Raw genomic sequence first — 21,147 nt, forward strand, 5'->3', positions numbered from 1 at the left:
ATGGAGAGGATGCGGAAAAAATACAGGCACAGTGGGTATTTCAAAACTGTTTATTACACTATGCAGTCCCTTGATATGACGAAAGTGATGTTGCGCCCATACAAATTGGACAGATATGTAATGAGAGTACTCAAAGTAAACATGCCATATATTCCCGCCCTCAAATGATGTGGCTGGAACAAAAAGGGACGAGTATCTCATCTGGACAAGCGAATCATTGTTCATATTATGGCGACCTAAGAAAGTGTTTACGTTTGGATAATGTCAGCAGAAGCCTGTCGTGTCGACTGTGTCCGTCCCACTGCGGTGCATGGGTTGACTGATGCTGTGTGGCGCTATGTTGTTTCGCTATCATGACCCACTTTTCCTGCATGACGGGAGAACATCAGCATTCTGGACTACAAACTACAACCTTAACCGTATGCTGAAAACAGAGTTTCCTGGTGAACGACCTGTGTGTCAAGACGATAAAAAATTCCTCCCGCCCCCCCCCCCCCAATCCACACTTCTGCAATTGCCCAAAACCGGTTTAATGGACACGATTGTGAAGCACAGTACTTTGTGCGGTACCCTCAATTCCCTGTCTTACTGTAAAAGAGACTTTGGGTGGTATTTTGAAGAATAAGTTGAGCAGTAATTCCCTCGTCCAAAGACACTTTTTGAACTGGTGAACATTTTGCCGGAGGAATGAGTAGGTAACGCTTACTGACAACCATGACTTGTATCTCTCCATTCCGCAGTGATTCATGCACCCCAACAGCCTTCTAACAAAAATTTCCTTATTCACAGGTGTTCATCCTATTTTGTCCAACACCTGTACGATTTCATTCTATTGTTACCGGAGTCTGTTATTGTTCGACGCTTTGTAAGGTTCAAAATGGTTCAAATGGCTCTGAGCACTATGGGACTCAACTTCTGAGGTCATCAGTCCCCTAGAACTTAGAACTACTTAAACCTAACTAACCTAAGGACATCACACACATCCATGCCCGAAGCAGGATTCGAACCTGCGACCGTAGCGGTCTCGCGGTTCCAGACTGTAGCGCCTAGAACCTCACGGCCACTCCGGCCGGCCTTTGTAAGGTAATCAACATTTTGCGCACCAGGAAACAGTGTCTTGGAGCCACAAGTTCCCATCCACTGCCTTGATTCCTTCTTCTTTTCTGTCGTGAGTGGCGAATCCACGTCTCGTCCAAGAAATCGACGCGGATAATCAGTCCAATCCTTTTTTATGTGATGTTTTCTCAAAATTAATTCTTAATGTAAAATGCACCTTAAAATTTATTCTAGTACTACTAAGGCGACAGCAATGTCAGATAACTTTTAATTGCTGGCCAATATCATACTGCACATCTTCTTGATATTTTCATTTGTGGTTTGATAGTAAGGACTACCTTCACGTAAATTGACTTGGAGAGACGTGTAACAGCCTTTGAACTGAACCGCTCGTATTTAGCTGTTGAAAATCATGGAGCAGACTCCTAATAAAATTTCATCAATTTGTAACGAATTTCCTTGAGCAATAAACGATCAAAAAGAAAGAAGTTAGTTATATGAACGAAACGCGTATACAGCGCACCTACTTTCAAAATTCGATCAAATAGATATGTTCCGTAGCTCAAGTTTACAGTCAATTTACATTGTTATGCAACATGAACATGCATGACAACAACTACTTCTTTTATTTCAACGCCAGGTCCTTGCCAGACTGAGAAATTTTCTAATAGCCTTAGTATTAGGCACATGTGAAAAATTTGGAAATTCGTGGTAAGTTCCTATGGGACCAATCTGCTAAGCTCATCGGTCCCGAGTCTTCCGCACTACTTAATCTAATTTAAACTAACCTACGCTAAGGACAACACACACGCCCTTGCCCCAGGGAAGACTCGAACCTCCGACGACGAACCACGCGATCCGTGGCAAGGCGCCCGAGACCGCCTGGCTACCCCGCGCGGCGGCGCATGTGATATTTGCAACACATAGCTCATGATGTACGGTATGTAATGCGATGTGCTCTTGTTAAGCAGGTGTAAATTATCACGAACAGGCTATGTGTACGTATTTCGTTCACTAATGCCATGCGTAAAATAAGCGATGTATCAGTGTTGTGTTGCGGAGCGGTGACTCGCCTTCAGGAAAAAAAAAATCCCCTAATTCTTAAACGGCGCCGCTTGCGAAGTGTTTACATATTCCCGCAATGAAAACATAATGATACCACTAACTGTCATGAAGACTGCGTAGTTAGATGTGTCATTGATGTCATCGGCGGTGAAGAGATGAAAAAAAAAGATGTGGATCTATTCTAAGTGCCAAACTACTGTAAATGGAATGACCCTTCTCCAATGAGACACATTTTACGTCTCATAGGGTGTATGCACAGTACAGCCATACAACAAACATTTTTGGAACAACAGAAGCCTGTGGTCGCAGCAGTACAGGGTAGAAAACGTATTAGTGGTATTGTCTTGAACCTCAGCGCTTGTGGAATGCACTGTTGACCAATCTGGTTTGAAATTGTTCCTCGAATATTACTTTCACACATTACCTTCAAGCCAAAAAAATTCTGCTTTTAACACGGCTGTAACCGCCATGAAAGACTGTATGAGCACCATTAATCCTCTGAAGTTCTCCCCTCGTACTTAAATTTCCCATATCTTAACCTGGTTAAGTATCTGTGGAGGTACCTGTATCGTCGTGATAGCCGTTTGAATACCGCACGACGTATCCCTCAGCAATGTGAGACACACACCACATAGGTTTCGTCGAACTATCCACGGAGGCTAAAAATGGTTCAAATGGCTCTGAGCACTATGGGACTTAACATCTATGGTCATCAGTCCCCTAGAACTACTTAAACCTAACTAACCTAAGGACATCACACAACACCCAGCCATCACGAGGCAGAGAAAATCCCTGACCCCGCCGGGAATCGAACCCGGGAACCCGGGCGTAGGAAGCGAGAACGCTACCGCACGACCACGAGATGCGGGCATTACAGCGCGTGATTGCGGTACATCAAATTCGTATAGCTGCTGCGTGTGGTTCAAGTTACTCTGGTTATCGGCACGTGGTAACAACAGTTTGACCCATCAGTATACAGTATGCGCTTTAATTACTCTAGCCCTTTTTGAACAATCATACTGAGCGTTTCACATTTGTAAAACAACTGCGGCCTTTCTGACCTAATAATAATAACACAAATAACCCAGATACAGAGTTAAGAAAAGTAATTCTTGACTACAAACAACAAATTGTGGAATAAAAGTGAATGCTCATAAGAAAAGAGCAGCTGGAATTCATTGTGTAGGTATTCCACCTCCACTACGCCTTAGGGGCTAATTTGGTGTAGAAGTTGCAAACATCATTTATTTTTGCCTTTTTTAGCTTTGTTACTGTTAGATCATGTCGCTTTGTACCAAAACCGCGCTGATAACGCTGCATTTCTATAGTGTTAAATAGCTTCAACGCGATATTAACTGTAGTTTATTACATTATTAATTTATATTCCACATCCACATCTACTGCTGGCCTGCTCTGTAGTATGGGAACTTGCGCTCCCTCAGCATGGAAGCTGTACACCAAGTTACCTGTACTGTACCATTATTTCTACATTACCTACACAAATAACCTAGAATTAATTTAAATTTACCACGCAACAGTATAGAAGTAACATAGCTTGCGGTCAGAATCCAGCGCTGGTCAGTGTCTGTGGGAACTAACACGTTTGCTACCAGATCATACGGGCAATCGTGTGAAGCGCGTCACTGGCGGCTACAGCCTACTGGTTGGCGGTCCTGCCATTCCTGCTCCTCTGCCGATCAATACTGTATGAGATGCAGCCACTGGGCAAGCTCTTTGAGGTACCATTGGTTGGGTGTACGTAACGCCCTTGTCCGGCGAAGTCATCCTAAGCATTCACTGATACTGACGCTATACAAGGACTATTTAGTCTATTTATTTTTGTCTCTAACTATTTCACTTATACTTTTATTTGGCAGTGTTTGCCATGTCACAGAAGCAACATGTGTAGAGGCTCCGGAGGAATAACAGTTGAAGACCCAGTTCCGACTGTCTCGTCACCCCGAACTGTGATAGCTAGCAAAAGCTCTGCTCGCTCCATTTTGGATACGATTATGCTTGCATCATGTCGTACGCAGAATCTGGTACTCAGCAAGTTTAATAACTGTCTTATCAGTTCACAAGAAGAACTGTGGAGTTGAACAAGATCACTCTGATTCCTCAGCGACCTCGGTGTCACAAGAAAGGAAAGAATATTTGTGTTTAACGTCCCGTCAAGGAGGAGCGCAAGTTCTGTTTGGAGAAGGATTGGGAAGGACATCAGCCGCACTCTTCACAGGAACCATCCGGGCATATGCCTTAGCAATGTAAGGAAACCATGAGACACCTGAACCTGGATGGCCGCCATCCGCCAGAATAGGAGTGCACTGAGTGTCCCTCACAAGCTAATAGTCTAATGGTGGGCCTCCAGGCTGGTTGACGAGACTGCAGCCGCATTGTAAAACAATAATGGATAACATCGGGGATGGGAAGTTCTGATATCTGCTTTCTTACTCAAAGAGCTTCCTATTTCTAATAAGAGGTGACGCGACATTGCTTACACGGAAATTACAAGGAAAACTCTCCCCATCGCACCCCCTCCCCCCTCAGATTTAGGGGTAAGAGGCTCAGTGGACAGCCCTTCAAAAACTGAACAGAATGGTCCAAGGACAAGAAGTGCAATATAGAACAGCGTAAAAGATCAACAGCGTCGTGGTTAAGTGGTGACGGCGTCGCCAAGCGGGCGAGCCGTCTTCAAACCTCCCTCGTTCGCTGTATTCTAATTTCTCTCTGTCGTGGTGTAACGTCCGCTTGCAACAGTGAACAGTGAGGTGTAAGGTAGGAACCTATAATGACAGTTGATTCTGCACTACTACTCTATTAGCAGTCGAATGGGAACCGCAAACATATGATGACAGAGTGATAAGTCAACCGAATTCCTCCATCAGAAAACATGTGTGGTGTATCGTAGGCGGCATTAGTGACAGTATGTGTGTCATATGATATCGACGCACCTAATTTATACGCCTGGTAAGTGAGTAAGGTATGCCTCCTTGCCCAATTTAGGTGTTCGTCTGAATGTGAATGTGATCACTCCCAAGGAAATGATGAACACATGACGGTTTGTCACGTAAGCTGCAACAAATGAACGCAACAGTATCACAATCACGCAGTTTCTCTGTGCTCTGTTGAAGCATGTTTTTAACGTTTTTGAAGTTGCGCTCCGTTCTGGAAGTCTGAATTCTTGAATTGCTTTGTTGTAACATAGTTCACACCCGTTTACTTGTTGTTTTCATTTCCGTGAGAGGTCTACGTGGTATCTCGACTGCTCTCACTATTCATCGCATTTATTTGCGACGACGGAAACGCATTCTTACCACATGACTCATATTCTATAACCAATGTATAGTATGAAAATTGCCAAGACTACAGAAAGATAACAAATATTTAAATGATGGGACGGACAGTTAACAATGTTGTGGGAAAGAAAAAAATAAAAAAAAAGCAAGCACGATGGAGTTTTGAACATCGCTCGTCCAGTTTCCAGTCCAGCACCATAACCATTTAACCACGACGCCGCGGCTGTTCAATTTCTCTCGATATTGCACCTGTTAAGCTTGGACCGTTCATTGTTTCTATTATGCTTTTTTTCACATTTCAGTACACCTTCTTCCTATTTTCATGCTTGATCTGTGTTCAGTTTTTGACGGGCTCCCTTCTGGTCCATCTTACCACTAAATCTGAGGGGGGTGCGACAGGGAGTTTCCCTTTTTAGTATCAACTGCTGTAAGTAGAAGTACGTCAGATATTACGCAAATGACTTGCCGTAGCTGAATAAACGCTACTTAGGTGTGAAACTGTTGGGCCATGTGTCTGAACAGTACTCATTTGATGGGTAACCATCAAGCTGTCATTGACATTTATAAAGCGGTTCTTCCTTTTTTTCCGTGAAGGCTCATTATGAGCCACAATTGTTCAAATGTCTACAACAGTTAAGAGTAATAATGAGAACAGAAAGAAGCAAAAGTGTCAAGAGTGTTAGAGCGTACCATCACGTCGATATCTAAGTCATAAGAGGCCGAACAGTAGTTCACATTGGTCACTACGAGATAGGAAATCAACTGCGATGACATTGAGGAAACCATCATGTCTTTTACCAGCAATAATTTAGGGAAGCTATGGTAAAAAAGGCGTCCGGATCGGAAAGGAATTCCTGTTCTCCAGAATACAATCCTAAAGTCTTAACCACCGCGCTCTTTGCACGAACGGGTGCAGTACTTTACATGGCTGTTAAGAGAGAAGTCCGTCGACTCCCCTTAAATGGACTGACCAACGCGTCGAAGAATCGGAGAATGCAGGCATGACCAATAGCAATCTATCTCGACAAGGGCTGTCTACTTCCATTCTTACCCACTTACAGTAGATCAGAGAGGCAGGAAGAAGTAATGTTGTAATCTACTTTATTTCTAATCCACAGCTACAGATGTAAGATGGCATTTTTCCTGCCTACTCGGGAGCTTTCATATTTACTCCGATGGTTTCTGTAGATGACAGTAGTACTCCGCACTTGCTCTACTCGATAATGTTACCCAACCAATATGCGAGCAGCACTATCACACCGAACATAAAGTGGTATGGTGTGCGGAATTATTAAGTTACTTGTGTTCAAAAAAAGGAGGATTCGAGTTTAGGCATTCTTCTTAGCACCACGTTTCGAAAGCAACTGTTTTACTCTTGTCTGAACTGTTTGTCATCCAGACTTCAGTTCCATACAAGGCTACACTTCAGACAAATACCTTCAGGAAAGAGTTCCTAACATTTAAATTTGCATGCGATATTAAAAATTTCTCTTTTACAGAACACATTTTCTTGTCACTGCCAGTCTGCATTTTACATACGCTCTCGTTCGACCATTATTCATCATATTGTCTCTCAAATAACAAAACTGATCTATTATCTTTAGTGACTCATTTCCTGTATAATCGCTGCCTTAATTCTACCACATTATAGTACCCCTAATGTACTTTTGTTGATGTTATTATATTAATTAACAGTATCTCATTTCCACTTTAACCACTAGGCTGTCATCAGAATTAATTTAATTCTAAAACAAACAAACACAAGCTAACCAGAGCGAATGCTTCAGCATACGTAAACTTTATGTTTGATCTCGGTAACCGTTTCGAAGGCTACCAAAGCTTTAGCATTGTTATTTGGTATGATAACTTGACTACGGAATGTAACAGTGGATTTAGTTTTACTAAGTGTAGCCTAGAAATAAAAGCTTACTTTGCCTATATGAAAACATTCATAGCCATTGTGTAAATCTTCAAACTTTTTCTACGAAATTAATAATATGGAATATTATAAACGAACCAAAAGGTGATGGGAAGCACAATTCTGGAGGAAAAGGCGACATAACATTACCCGAGTCCTCATTGTAATGCACTCATTTTCCCCATTTGCCTTTACGGCAAAGAGGTGTATGGTGGTGACGTAAAGTTCCTTGTCAGCAGACTTTGCGCCCATGTCCTGGGTTAAATTCCAAACCCACCCGCAGGACAGAACATAAAAGGACGAACGAAGAAGTTAAATATTTTGTGAAGATCATGAGAGTGCTGGATAGGAGTTTACTCACATGGGGAAAATAGTTGGCCTTTGTTGAAGATATCGCCCTTGGATTTGCCTGAAGTAATTTAGAGCTGTGTCATAAATGTAGGACAGTCATTTTAACTTCATTCCTCCCGGACACGAATTTAATGTCTTAAATAATGTGCCATCTTGTGCACCAATTACCTACAATTACACGCCGCATTTTTTGTTTTACACAGGACAAAAACAACTTTGCAAGATACTCCGCTGATAAGTTCGCGATTTCGAGTGGGAGAACTATTAAGCATCTTTGCGACATATTCTCGAACTATCTGAACCAACAAACTTGGCCGTCTATTTGCTGGTCAACCCAAAAATATAAATTTTATTAGTTTCACATTCAAGTTGTTTTCCTAGAGTGTTCGGCTCACTGGCGCAGTCGAAATGCCAAAAATTTCTAACAAACTTAGAAAGCAACCTTTCGTATGTGATACTTTTCTGTAAATTAGGTTGGAGAAATCTGGTTGATTTGAAGAAAAGTAGAATTTTTGCGTAGTCAGATTATTTGCCTCGTAGAAAACTTATAACTTTGAATGGTACTGAAATCAGCACTTCAGTGTTTATCTGTTTACATCGCTGACTGATTATCCGATGCGCCATACGGTTCGAATCATTTTGCCTACTGTTAATATCATAATTACTAAAACCGATGTTAAGTTGTTGCTGTTGTGCTGTTACTGTCGTAGTAAGTTATAAGTCACTGACAGCATTTCCTGTTGGATAAACCAATCCTGCACGCTCTACGACGACGGTTCGAATCATTTTGCCTACTGTTAATATCATAATTACTAAAACCGATGTTAAGTTGTTGCTGTTGTGCTGTTACTGTCGTAGTAAGTTATAAGTCACTGACAGCATTTCCTGTTGGATAAACCAATCCTGCACGCTCTACGACGTGTTGACACGTCAGTGCTAGTCCTACACTACGGCCAGATTTTTTCCTCACAAAAACGACAGTGCTGTTTCTTCCAAAACAAGAAGAAAGAAGTTATCTATATACACAAGACGAGCAAATTCGCTACGCTTTCGCCGGCTGGCCTACAGCCAACTACTTAAGAGGTTCATTACGCTCACTCACCTAGGGATACAAGCACAAATGTGGAAAAAACAAAGACCAATAGTATAGAAACTTGCTACAGTGCCTAAGTGCCATGCCTACAGTTCATGCCTACATGCCATGAACAGGCCAAACAGTACTCTTCACGTTGGCCCGTAGTTTTATCGAAGTTCGCGATTCGAAGTAATGAAGGATGATATTTAACAACCCGCTAATATCGACGTCATTAGCTTGGGATGGAGAAAAGCATTTGTCGTGGCCTTCTTGAAAGATACATCCCACAATTTCACTTCTCCGGTTTGAGGACACTGTTGAAAATCAAAATTAGGAAACCTGTTTTTTTTAGAGGCTCAGATGTCTAAGACGTGTAGACCTCTGACAACCCGATACTCGGGTTTAAGTAAAAGCGATCCTCGACTAGGGCTGTCAGTGAGGAAAATGAGAGATACCCGTAATCAGGGGATGGGGCTGAGGAACAAGATTAGGCTTCACCGTCGAGGGATTAGTAAATCGATTTGGTATCAAATATCAAAAATACTTCGTAAAATACTTTTACTCTTGGAGACACACACGTTGGTACTCGTTCCCATCTATTGCCGATTGTAACCTATTACGGCAACCAGTCATTACGAAGTGGATTGTTGTAAAATAGCCTTTATTTGACATAAATAACGGGGAAAAAAACATTTTAAGCATCAGGACATGACTTGAATTCGGTAATGTGGTACACTGCGTGCCAACAAAAAAAGCTACTTTTAAAGGATATAAGAACGACTGGAGCCATTCGAAGTACACTCACAAACTTGTGTAGGGAATAGTAAAACAAATGGCCTGGTACAAACTTAGGTTACTGTCACTAGTGAATACTTTAGCTGTCCAATGCTGAAATTTGCCGCCTCCATACTCAGTATGGTATTAATATATACCTCTAGTCCCAAATCTTTAGTGCCAAAACTATAAAAATGATAGGGTATTCTAAACTGAGTATTAATGGTCGGAAATGAATATTTGGTTTTATATTAACATAAACAAGATACACCATATTGCAGTTGTTGAAAAGTATCGACCGCTAGTCTCATTGCGTGGATTAGAACGCCACATACACTACTGGCCATTAAAACTGCTACAACAAGAAGAAATGCAGATGATAAACAGGTATTCATTGGATAAATATATTATACTAGAACTGACATGTCTTTACATTTTCACGAAATTTGGGTGCATAGATCCTGTGAAATCAGTACCCAGAACAACCACCTCTGGCCGTAATAACGGCCTTGATACGCCTGGGCATTGAGTCAAACAGTTCATCAAGAGTAGTGACCAGTTGCTCGGTCACCATTGACCAGACTTTTTCAATTGGTGAGAGATCTGGAGAATGTGTTGGCCAGGGCAGCAGTCGAACATTTTCTGTATCCAGAAAGGCCCGTACTGGACCTGCTACATGCGGTCGTGCATTATCTTGCTGAAATGTAGGGTTTCGCAGGGATCGAGTGAAGGGTAGAGCCACGGGTCGTAACACATCTGAAATGTAACGTCCACTGTTCAAAGTGCCGTCAACGCGAACAAGAGATGACCGAGACGTGTAACCAATGGCACCCCATACCATCACGCCGGATGATTCGCCAGTATGGCGATGACGAATACACGCTTCCAACGTGCGTTCGCTGCGGTGTTGCCAAACACGGATGCGACCAGCGACCATCATGATGCTGTAAACAGAACGTGGATTCATCCGAAAAAAGACGTTTTGCCACTCGTGCACCCGTACACCATCGCAGGCGCTCCTGTCTGTGATGCAGCGTCAAGGGTAACCGCAGCCATGGTCTCCGACGGTCCATGCTGCTACTGACGTCGTCGAACTGTTCGTGCAGATGGTAGATGGTTGTTGTCTTGCAAACGTCCCCGTATGTTGACTCAGGGATCGAGACGTGGCTGCACGATCCGTTACAGCCATGCGGATAAGATGCCTGTCATCTGTACTGCTAGTGATACGAGGCCGTTGGGATCCAGTACGGCGTTCCGTATTACCCTCCTGAACCCACCGATTCCATATTGTGCTAACAGTCATTGGATCTCGACCAACGCGAGCAGCAATGTCGCGATACGATAAACCGCAATCGCGATAGGCTACAATCCGACCTTTATCAAAGTCGGAAACGTGATGGTAGGCATTTCTCCTCCTTATACGAGGCATCACAACAACGTTTCACCAGGCAACGGCGGTCAACTGCTGTTTGTGAATGAGAGATCGGTTGGAAACTTTCCTCGTGTCAGCACGCTGTAGGTGTCGCCACCGGCGCCAACCTTGTGTGAATGCTGTTAAAAGCTAATCATTTGCATGTCACAGCATCTTCTTCCTGTCGGTTAAATTTCCCGTCTGTAGCACGTCATCTTCGTGGTGTAGCAATTTTAATGGCCAGTAGTGTAGAATGTTGAGAAACGTACGTAGTTTAGAAACACGTGCCTCACGTACACTGCTAATTTTTTAAAACCTCACACCACCCGAAATATTCATTTCAGAACACTGGGTCCTGGTCTCAAAATACTCGGTTTATGATCGTTTGTCGTGTGTATAATTTTGAACCTAAAGATTTAAGACACATTATACGCATATCCTGAACGAAGTCAACTAGCCAGTAGCTAACCATTTATTTAGAAGGACAATGTCCTACGTTATTCTCGGTGGTGGTACAGTTATTTAATGCAGTGACAAAGCTTAGTTTATATTGTTGTTTCCTAGTTTGATGTTTGTCTGACTAATCACTGTCCTTTTTTACACAGAGCTAGTTCTTTAACATAGTGAACTATGAGAAACGTGCTTAGGAACGAAGAGGTGTTACCATTATATTAACGCATTACTTGTATTTGAAAGCTCAGTGATGCGACATACAGAAAAACGTGAAATAACACCATGGTGTTTGCAGTTATCGCTCTTCATCCCTTACGTGTTCTTTCCTTAATTTTAAATTGCATTGAATGTTTCTATCGCCACTCAGGATGAGGTAAGAAAGAATGAAACCTGTGTGATGTTATTGGCTATTTACATACATGGTGGAAAAATGATGTGTTGTCATGCTTTTCATTCATTTGCTTTGAGACGCGGAGTTTCACATACGCATTACGGATATATTAAAAAACTGCCCCAATCAAAGGATCTTGTAATGCAAGGAAGTGACTTCAGTTTCTGAATCAAACAATCTGATTAAGCATCTCGTGAGATATGCTCTGAGATGGCCTCCTAATCAATACAGCAGTGACAACCCCTCCCCCCCCCTCACCCCCCGTTGTACCTTCAGAGCCCACCTGGTACAATCTAAGCCTCTAACGATAATGAGCAACGTCTCGCTATTCGAAAGCCTCAATTATGTTTAGGTACTCAATACGCAAAAAGTTTTCGAGACCAAACAAAACTGATGATACGATCTCTGCAAGTGACTGTCACGTATTTGTTCAGTACTATTTTGAAATAGTTAACAGTGTAAGTAAGTCAGAAAAAAAGAAACTCTAGTTTAAGTGATTAGCTCCTGGGAAAACTAGAAGCTAATTTCTTGGTATTAGTTGTGGCTAGTCATTTAATGCGAGGGGAATCGGATTACTGACTGAGGCGGCAGCCAAGAAGGTTGTTATCACATACTCAAAACCCTGTATGATTCTGATACTCAGTTACAATTGTCAGTGCAGCGTGTACTGAGCACAGTCCGCATTATGCTGCGTCGCCACCACGCAGTTTGCTGCATGCAGCCACAACATTCGATGCAAAGCCTTCTGTCCTTGCATTTCATTTCATTTTCGTTTACATTCTTTAACGAAATGCCATACTGCGACGCCAAAATTTGGTGTTTCAACGTGCTGTGATATTTCCAAAGAGGCTGTCGCAACGTTCGGCTACCGCAGAAATATGGCGGATCTGCAATGTGCGAAAGATGCCGGTGTGGTTAGTCTGTTCTGCCCACAGGTACAGTGTGCTGGCTGTCACAGAAAGTGTTACGGCATCAGTCGAGTTCCACGTGGGCAGACGTCCGCTGTGATAGCTGGAAGTAGAAGGCAGCCGCTTGCTTAGGCCTAACTGTCCATACAACTGGCCACAGCTAATTACTCCCTCCTTCGTGCTGAATTTTCCTACACGGACGAACGCTTTAGCGTCATTTTCATACACTACGTGTTCAACGCCGCAACAACAAATCGCCGCCAGTCGAACTCTTCGAGCATAAGATTTCGATGGAGAACGATGTGCGCTGAAGAACGCTGAAGTGTGGACAAAAGAGAGCTTTTACTGGGCGGCAAGCCAACGACACGAGCGAAAATAGACAACAGAGGCATGTTGTTCCTTTAACTAGAGCACCTGCGTTACCAGATTTGCTGCATCTAAACTGAATCGTCAGCTTCTCGGGCACAAAAATGCGTCCTCAATGCGAGCCAAAAAAAAATTGTCTGTTTCAAATGTTGATAAGTTTTTTCTGTGTCCATGCATGTTACACGTATGTCGTACACGTCACCCCACAGCTAAAAGATAAAAATGCATTTATTATCAAGCACTAAGTGAGTGCTGACGCAGCACACGTTTCGAAGTACCGAAATACAGGCCTATATGTGATCAAAAGGCTGATTTCACATGTATAATTAAAGTCGCGATGCTAAGTTAAGATCTGCTGGTTGTGGAACTACTATTTGCTACCACTCACCCTGATAAACGATATCAAACGTTACATTTCAGTTGTCACATCGTTTAGTGGTACATAAATATTATACACGAACATAAATTAAAATGTGTCATTACATTGGTGTATACAGTGGATGTACATACTTTTGCAACTTTATTCATACCCAGATGTAAGTACCTTCACATATGACAAACATGTGTCTTTACCTGTAGAAGAAAATGTACGGGATTACAATTTTATGTAGTAGTTACCATCACGTGTGAATAGAATTTTAGTGTACGGTAAGTCCATGTATACTTCCCAAGCCACTAGCCATAGTTGACAGCACATCTTAACAATGTTGTTCCCTCTCCGTACTAACCCATTTACGAATAATGCGCCCTCATGTGAGCCATCTTATTTTCATATCTCCTACCATAGATATTCGATGGAGGCAGAAGAACTATGGCACAGTCCACCTAGAAAAGAAATTCTGTAAATTTACAGAAAAGCGTTTCGCGTGATCATCGCCCCTTCCTTCGAAAAATCCCTATTCCGGTTCCCTAACCAATTCTGGTACTCTTTCGCGTAGGTTCTACCGAAATCTTACGCGAGTCCGAATTATTTCCATGTCTACCGTCAGGTTTGCTTGATAAGATCACCAAACGTTAGAGCGATACTCTAGAATAGGTCGCACTAGTATCTCGTCTTAGTCTCCGTAACAGACGCGTCGCACTTTTCCGGAACCATTACGACGAATTTAAGGTTTGCATTCGTCTTTCCTTCTAATGATGCGGCCAATGGAACATGTCGAAATCTTTCTGCTGCTTGCGGGTAGGAACATTATTAGGGCGTAACGTATTATAAATTTCGCGTACGAGCAAAAATATGTCTCTCCGTTGTAGATCTGTGAGAATATATTCTAAAAAAAAAAAAATCTTGGACGAATCAATCGAGGCGTAATTGGAGAGAATAGATTAATCGATCATCGCCCGGAGGCGCAGAGATACGGTAGCTGACAGAAAGATTTTGGCAGGCTGGAAAGCAGCTCGACGTAGCGCAATGAAACGCTGCGCGGCCCCACCCATAGACACCGCGTACCTAGTGCGCGCGCGTACCCACGCACCCGCACGCGCATAAACACACACACACACACACACACACACATGCACGCATACATACACAAACACGCACGGAGTGGCGAGATGCGTGGTTTGGCTAGCGGTCCACGGTGCGGGCTGGGGCGCGCGTGCGTGGCAGCGGCGGCGACGGCGGCGGCGGCGGCCTACCTGCGGTGCGGCGTGGCGAGGCGTGCGGCCCGTGCGGCGGTAGTCGCGCCACTGCTGCTGCCCGCTGCCCGCTGCCGGGCCGCGCCTCGCCTCGCCGCTCGCGCTGCGCCCGCGCCTATCGATCGCTCGCCTCGCAGCCTCCGCTCCGCTCCTCTCCGTCGCCATGGCAGCTGCAGCGCCGCTGCGCGCGGATACCTGGCCGTCCCCGCCCACGCCCAGCGCCCGCCGTACAGGTGTACCGCGCCGCCGACACTTGTTCACACGCCGATACACGCGCAAAGGCGGCCGCCTGCCTCCTTCCCCTGGGGCCGTCTGCATTGCACTTCTGCAGATACCTCCCACTTTTCGAAGAGAGATTCTTCCCCTGCAGGTGTCCCTATCTGACGAACGTGATCGCCGAAGGTTACCTACAGTGCTCAGTTCTCGGTCTTATGTTCTGCGACATAAACGTCTCACTCCTGGAGCCGACTGCGATGCATTTCTGCAGATACCTCCCAGTTCTCAAAGCAAGGGTAGGTGTCATCTGACTTAACGCAATGCCAAAGGTTACCCAAAGGGCCTATTCCTTGGTAGAATAGCCATTAAAATTGCTACACCACGAAGATGACGTGCTACAGACGCGAAATTCAACCGACAGGAAGAAGATGCTCTGATATGCAAATGATTAGCTTTTCAGAGCATTCACACAAGCTTGGCGCCGGTGGCGACACCTACAATGTGCTGACATGAGGAAAGTTTCCAACCGATTTCTCATACACAAACAGCAGTTGACCGGCGTTGCCTGGCGAAACGTTGTTGTGATGCCTCGTATAAGGAGGAGACATGCGTACCATCACGTTTCCAACTTTGATAAAGGACGGCCGGCCGTGGTGGCCGAGGGGTTCTAGGCGCTTCAGTCCGGAACCGCGCTGCTGCTACGTTCCCAGGTTCGACTCCTGCCTCGGGCATGGATGTGTGTATGTCCTTAGGTTAGTTAGGTTTAAGTAGTTCTAAGTCTAGGGGACTGATGACCTCAGATGTTAAGTCCCATAGTGCTTAGAGCCATTTGAACCATTTGATAAAGGTCGGACTGTAGCCTATCGCGATTGTTGTTCATCGTATCGCGACATTGCGGCTCACGTTGGTCGAGATCCAATGACTGTTAGCACAATATGGAATCGGTGGGTTCAGGAGGGTAATACGGAACGCCGTACTGGATCCCAACGGCCTCGTATCACTAGCAGTACAGATGACAGGCATCTTATCCACATGGCTGTAACGGATCGTGCAGCCACGTCTCGATCCCTGAGTCAACATACGGGGACGTTTGCAAGACAACAACCATCTACCATCTGCACGAACAGTTCGACGACGTCAGTAGCAGCATGGACCGTCGGAGACCATGGCTGCGGTTACCCTTGACGCTGCATCACAGACAGGAGCGCCTGCGATGGTGTACTCAACGACGAAAATGGGTGCACGAGTGGCAAAACGTCTTTTTTCGGATGAATCCACGTTCTGTTTACAGCATCATGATGGTCGCTGGTCGCATCCGTGTTTGGCAACACCGCAGCGAACGCACGTTGGAAGCGTGTATTCGTCATCGCCATACTGGCGAATCATCCGGCGTGATGGTATGGGGTGCCATTGGTTACACGTCTCGGTCATCTCTTGTTCGCATTGACGGCACTTTGAACAGTGGACGTTACATTTCAGATGTGTTACGACCCGTGGCTCTACCCTTCATTCGATCCCTGCGAAACCCTACATTTCAGCAAGATAATGCACGACCGCATGTAGCAGGTCCAGTACGGGCCTTTCTGGATACAGAAAATGTTCGACTGCTGCCCTAGTCACCACATTCTCCAGATCTCTCACCAATTGAAAGCGTCTGGTCAATGGTGGCCGAGCAACTGGCTCGTCGCAATACACCAGTCACTACTCTTGATGAACTGTGGTATCGTGTTGAAGCTGCATGGGCAGCTGTACCTGTGCACGCCATCCAAGATCTGTTTGATTCAATGCCCAGGCGTATCAACGCCGTTATTAGTGCTAGAGGTGGTTGTTCTGGGTACTGATTTCTCAGGATCTATGCACCTAAACTGCGTGGTAATGTAATCACATGTCAGTTCTAGTATAATATATTTGTCCAATGAATATCCGTTTATCATCTGCATTTCTTCTAGGTGTAGCAATTTTAATGGCCAGTATTGTAAATGTCCTCAGTTCTTACGTACTGCGACATAAACGTCTCGTAAGTTAAAAACTGTAAAAAAAGAAAAAGAAAAAAAAAAAAGCCGGCCGCGGTGGTCTCGCGGTTCTAGGCGCGCAGTCCGGAACCGTGGGACTGCTACGGTCGCAGGTTCGAATCCTGCCTCGGGCATGGATGTGTGTGATGTCCTTAGGTTAGTTAGGTTTAAGTAGTTCTAAGTTCTAGGGGACTGATAACCACAGCAGTTGAGTCCCATAGTGCTCAGAGCCATAAACGTCTTCTTCTTGGAGCCGTTTTCAACGAAAGGACAGGTGTCATCTGAGGTATGCAGTCACCAAAGGTTATTCACACGAACTAGTTCTTGGTACAATGTTCTGCATCATAAATATCCTCTCCCTGGAACTCTCTGCGATGCATTTCAGCAGATACCTACCAGTTTCCAAAGAAAGAGCAGGTATCATCGCATGTACTCAATCGCCAAATGTTACCGACAGGGCCTAGTTCTTAGTCCATTGTTCTGCAACATAAACTTCCTCTCGCAGCAGCCCTCTACGATGTATTTTCGGACATACCTCCTATTTTTCAAAGAAAGATTCTTCTGTGGAGGTGTCCTCATCCGACGGACTGAGTCATCAAGGATTACCCACAATGCATAGCTCTTGGTCCAATGTCTTACGAGATTATGTCCTGTTCGTGGAGTCTTTCTGAGGATACCTTCCAATTTTCGAAGAAAGAATCCTCCGCGCAGGTGTCCTCACAGAACGAAACCAATCGCCAAACGTTACCAACATTGCTTTGTTCTTGGTCAAACGTGCTACGGCATTTATTTATTTAGCCGCCGCCATCTAACGAGCATTTACCGAGCCAAAAAGTAAACAATAATTATGCACCACAAAACATAAACAGATATAATATGAGAGCATTCAGATGCAATCTTAAGAAAGGTCTTTTTAAAGCCTGCTGTTGATTGACACGCTTGTAAAGTATTGAACAATAGATTTCGTTAATGTCAAGGAAAAGACAGAGAAATAATATAAAAAGTCAACGAAACTATTGTCGCAGAAATCTAAATACAGGGTGGTCCATTGATAGTGACCGGGCCAAATATCTCTCGAAATAAGCATCAAACGAAAAAACTACAAAGAACGAAACTCGTCTAGCTTGAAGAGGGAAACCAGATGGCGCTGATTCACCTAAGGCCAAAAAAAGGATATGGCTTAGGAAAGGATAAGGGCACCCAGAACTAGAATGCCGAAAGCTGTTTCAAACAAAGATGGTTTTAATTCCACGAAGACTCCCCTTTGGTTAACAGAAAAACTGACCCTCAAAGATGCGAAAATTCCCCACTGATCGTTCATGGAGGTTGCTCAGAGAGTTTACATTGCTCATTCAAAGCTGAATACAGAAGAAACACGAAAAGTATTGCAAAGATAACAGTCCTCATTTACTGAAAGCATAATATAGTGGGTAAAAATGAGATTTCCAAATAAACAGGCAACTTTCATCACCACCTCCTTGCTGAACTGAGGAGACTGGGAATATGATCTGGAGAAGACAATCAGTAGACATAAAAAATTTGTACATGACATCTTAACACATTTCAAAAGACATTTTCTGTGTCTCCGCCAGGCGCTATACACAGCGTCAGCATTAGACGGCATCACACAACAGGCACTCTCATCGTGGCGACACAAATAGTATGGCCACTCGCACCTTAGATGGTGCTCAAAGCAGGAACTATTTTGAGCTTCCGCACAAGACATCCAAATAGACCATTCATCCTCCAATAGTTAAGTCTGGCATCACAGAGAGCGCTCAAACCCAGAACTATTTGAAGCATCCGTCAAATAGTTCATACGGTGATGTCCATATACCGAGTAGGTGATTTAAGCGACCGCACGTCGACACCCAGCCATTTATCCGCCAGTTACAGCAGTTATCGTCAAGACATACTCATCTTTGGCTTCCAGAGATGGCGTGGCACTAATGTAAAGTTTTGCATCTGAGCGTACCTAATACAATGGGTGATTACTAACTAACATAACTGAAGCTCAGAATGGACTACGCTTTGACTAGGCTGGTCGCCACTCTAGATAACTAGTAGGCAATTGTAGAACTGAAGAACTGGATCTGGACGATAACTACGTGATAACTGGTAAAGTGTCAGCGTGCAGTCGCTTGGCGTATGAATGTCATCTTGGCCTATTCGGTGGATGCATTAAATAGTTCTGGGTTTCAGTGCTCCCTGTGTTGGCGGACGACACTATTGCCAAATAAATGCCTTATTTGAATGTCTTGGGCGGAAGCACAAATTACTTCCTGATATCAGTACCGTCAAGGAGGCGATTGATCATGTTATTTGTGTCGCGATGCCGAGACTGTGTGTTACGTGGCGCCCTTTGATGCTATCGTTATGTGCCGCGTCTTACTAACAAGGGAACCTCCCCATCGCACCCCCCTCAGATTTAGTTATAAGTTGGCACAGTGGATAGGCCTTGAAAAACTGAACACAGATCAATCGAGAAAACAGGAAGAAGTCGTGTGGAACTACGAAAAAAATTAGTAAAATATACAAACTGAGTAGTCCATGCGAACATAGGCAATATCAAGGACAATGGGAGTAAAGGAGCGCCGTGGTCCCGTGGTTAGTGAGAGCAGCGACGGAACGAAAGGTCCTAGGTTCAAGTCTTCCCTCGAGTAAAAAGTTTAATTTTTTATTTTCAGTTTATGTGACAAACTGTTATGTTTTCATCAGTTTTTTGGGAGTGATTATCATATCCACAAGAAAACCTAAATCGGGCAAGGTAGAAGAATCTTTTTACCCATTCGCTAAGTGTACAAGTTAGGTGGGTCGACAACATATTCCTGTCATGTGACGCACATGCCGTCACCAGTGTCGTATAGAATATATCAAATGTGTTTTCCTGTGGAGGAATCGGTTGACCTATGACCTTGCGATCAAATGTTTTCGGTTCCCATTGGAGAGGCACGTCCTTTCGTCTAATAACCCCACGGTTTTGCGGTGCGGTCGCAAAACACAGACACTGAACTTATTACAGTGAACAGAGACGTCAATGAACGAACGGACAGATCATAACTTTGCGAAAATAAAGAAAGTAAAATTTTCGGTCGAGGGAAGACTTGAACCAAGGACCTCTCATTCCACAGCTACTCACGCTAACCACGGGACCACGGCACTTCTGAGCTCTCACTCTCCTTGATGTTGCCTATCTTGCACATGGACTACTCAGTTTGTATATTTTACTAACTTTTTTCATAGTTCCACATAACTTCTTCCTGTTTTGTTGATTGATCTGTGTTCAGTTTTTCAAGGCCTATCCACTGTGCCAACTTATAACCAAATCTGAGGGGGGTGCGATGGGGAGGTTCCCTTGTAAGTGGCTTCGCCCATTATCACTCTGAAAGCGTAGTGCCTTGTGGACACCAGTTCCTACAACAAGTTCAGTTCACTTTCAATGCTTCGTCTTTGTGCTCTAAGTCAAGCTTCTTAATTACTGTGGTAAATTTTGGGGGTCGTATAGATGTTGTGAGCGCTGATGACCTCGTCTTTTAGAGCTTTAAGCCACTAATCACCATTACTGTCATTGCAGATTTTGTGTCTGTTTTGACAGAGTGTTTGTGATGGTTATTATGGCCCCCAAAAAAAGATAATGCAGAGAAGCGATCAATGGGAATGTGGGTCGTTGGTTTCTACGAACCTGAGGGTGAGTTGCTAGGTTTGTAGTACTGGTAGAGATCATTGAATATGACTGAGGAGTGCCTTGGGGTTTAGGAATTCGAGGCCACGTCTGCATTATAAAAAGGAAGATCCTGGGTTTTGCGTGTCTGGAATGATTTCGACCTGCATATCATCAGCAAGCAGTAAAGGAAACAAAAGAAAAATTCGGAGTAGGTATTAAAATCCATGGAGAAGAAATAAAAACTTTGAGGTTCGCCGATGACATTGTAATTCTGTCAGAAACAGCAAAGGACCTGGAAGAGCAGTTGAACGGAATGGACAGTGTCTTGAATCAACAAAAGCAAAACGAGGGTAATGGCATGTAGTCGAATTAAGTCGGATGATGCTGAGGGAATTAGATTAGGAAATGAGACACTCAAAGTAGTAGATGAGTTTTGCTCTTTGTGGAGCAAAGTAACTGATGATGGTCGAAGTAGAGAGGATGTAAAATGTAGACTGGCAATGGCAAGAAAAGCGTTTCTGAAGAAGAGAAATTTGTTAACATCGAGTATAGATTT

General features: G+C 44.0%; 1 protein-coding gene across 5 annotated transcripts in view; it reads right to left on the reverse strand.

The window, feature by feature from the left end:
- LOC126252056 (glutamate-gated chloride channel) overlaps positions 1-14,795 on the reverse strand; it is a 712,398-nt gene extending 697,603 nt beyond the window's left edge. For 3 of the 5 annotated variants that reach the window (XM_049952925.1, XM_049952916.1, XM_049952940.1), the window contains exon 1: positions 14,700-14,795. The gene's annotated coding sequence lies outside the window, so the exon portion shown is untranslated. The remainder of the gene's footprint in view (positions 1-14,699) is intronic. The other 2 variants (XM_049952908.1, XM_049952891.1) reach the window with 1 other exon arrangement.
- Between the last annotated feature and the right edge of the window lie 6,352 nt (positions 14,796-21,147).

This window comes from Schistocerca nitens, chromosome 1 (assembly GCF_023898315.1).
Source record: "Schistocerca nitens isolate TAMUIC-IGC-003100 chromosome 1, iqSchNite1.1, whole genome shotgun sequence".
Lineage (NCBI taxonomy): Eukaryota > Metazoa > Arthropoda > Insecta > Orthoptera > Acrididae > Schistocerca > Schistocerca nitens.